At 39.1% G+C, this 1932-nt stretch overlaps 1 non-coding gene across 1 annotated transcript; it reads right to left on the bottom strand.

Annotated features, from left to right (window-relative positions):
• Nucleotides 1-811: 811 nt before the first annotated feature.
• On the bottom strand, nucleotides 812-919 carry LOC112716118 (small nucleolar RNA R71). The gene has a single exon (XR_003160174.1). It is a non-coding gene; the product is annotated as a small nucleolar RNA R71 (small nucleolar RNA).
• Between the last annotated feature and the right edge of the window lie 1013 nt (nucleotides 920-1932).

Genomic DNA, 1932 nt, shown 5'->3' with positions numbered 1-1932 from the left:
AAATTTTAATTTTAATTTTAATTCTTCTTTTAATTTTCAAAAATCACTAACCCTTTTTCAAAATTAATTTTCGAATTCTCTCCCTCTCATCTTCTTCTATTTATTTATTTATTTACTAACACTTCTCTTCATCTCAAGAATCTGAACCTATCTTCACCCTTGTGTTTGGATTCTTACCTTTTCCTTCTTCTATTCCTTTCTTCTTCTACTAACATAATGGAATCTCTCTACTGTGGTAAAGAGGATCCCTATTATTATTTTCTGCTCCCTTCTTTTTCATATGAGCAGGAGCAAGGACAAGAATATTCTTGTTGAGGCAGATCCTGAACCTGAAAGGACTCTGAAGAGGAAACTAAGAGAAGCTAAATTACAACAATCCAGAGACAACCTTACTAAAATTTTTGAAAAGGAAGAGGAGATGGCAGCCGAAAATAATAATGCAAGGAGGATGCTTGGTGATTATACTACACCTACTTCCAAGTTTGATGGCAGAAGCATCTCAATCCCTGCCATTGGAGCAAACAATTTTGAGCTGAAACCTCAACTAGTTACTCTACTACAACAGAACTGCAAGTTCTATGGACTTCCATCAGACGATCCCTACCAGTTTTTAACTGAGTTCTTGCAGATCTGTGAGACTGTTAAGACTAATAGAGTAGATCCTGAAGTCTACAGGCTCATGCTTTTCACCTTTGATGTAAGAGACAGAGCTAGAATATGGTTGGATTCACAACCTAAAGATAGCCTGGACTCCTGGGATAAGCTGGTCGCGGCCTTCCTGGCTAAGTTCTTTCCTCCTCAAAAACTGAGCAAGCTTAGAGTGGATGTTCAGACTTTCAAACAAAAAGATGGTGAATCCCTCTATAAAGCATGGGAAAGATACAAGCAGATGACCAAAAGGTGTCCTTCTGACATGCTTTTAGAGTGGACCATTATGGATATATTCTATTATGGTCTATCTGATTTCTCCAAGATGTCATTGGACCATTCTGCAGGTGGATCCATTCACCTAAAGAAAACGCCTGTAGAAGCTCAAAAACTTATTGACATGGTTGTAAATAACCAGTTCATGTATACTTCTGAGAGAAATTCCGTGAATAATGGGATGCCTCAAAAGAAGGGAGTTCTTGAAATTGATGCTCTGAATGCCATATTGGCTCAGAACAAAATCTTGACTCAGCAAGTCAACATGATTTCTCAAAGTCAGAATGGATGGCAAAATGCATCCAACAATACTAAAGAGGCATCTTCTGAAGAAGAAGCTTATGATCTTGAGAACCCTGCAATAGCAGAGGTAGAACCTTATGGAAACAGCTATAATTTATCATGGAGAAATCATCCAAATTTCTCATGGAAGGATCAACAAAAGCCTCAACAAGGCTTTAATAATGGTGGAAGAAATAGGCTCAGCAATAGCAAGCCTTATCCATCATCTTCTCAGCAACAAACAGAGAATTCTGAGCAGAGTACCTCTAACTTAACAAACTTAGTCTCTGATCTGTCTAAGGCCACTTTAAGTTTCATGAGTGAAACAAGGTCCTCCATGAGAAATTTGGAGGCACAAGTGGGCCAGCTGAGTAAGAAAATCACTGAAACTCCTCCTAGTACTCTCCCAAGCAACACTGAAGAGAATCCAAAAAGAGAGTGCAAGGCCATTGACATAATCAACATGGCCGAATCTAGAGAGGAAGGAGAGGACATGAATCCCAATGAGGAAGACCTCATGGGATGTCTCTAAAGCAAGAAGGAGTTCCCTATTGAGGACCTAAAGGAATCTGAGGCTCATATAGAGACCATAGAGATTCCATTAAACCTCCTTCTGCCATTCATGAGCTCTGAAAACTATTCTTCCTCTGAAGAGGATGAAGATGTAACTGGAGAGCAAGTTGCTCAATATCTAAGAGCCATCATGAAGCTGAATGCCAAATTGTT

The sequence above is a fragment of the Arachis hypogaea genome, chromosome 1 (assembly GCF_003086295.3).
Source record: "Arachis hypogaea cultivar Tifrunner chromosome 1, arahy.Tifrunner.gnm2.J5K5, whole genome shotgun sequence".
Lineage (NCBI taxonomy): Eukaryota > Viridiplantae > Streptophyta > Magnoliopsida > Fabales > Fabaceae > Arachis > Arachis hypogaea.
Note: the sequence above shows the minus strand (reverse complement) of the source record. Positions and strands in the feature narration are given on the sequence as shown.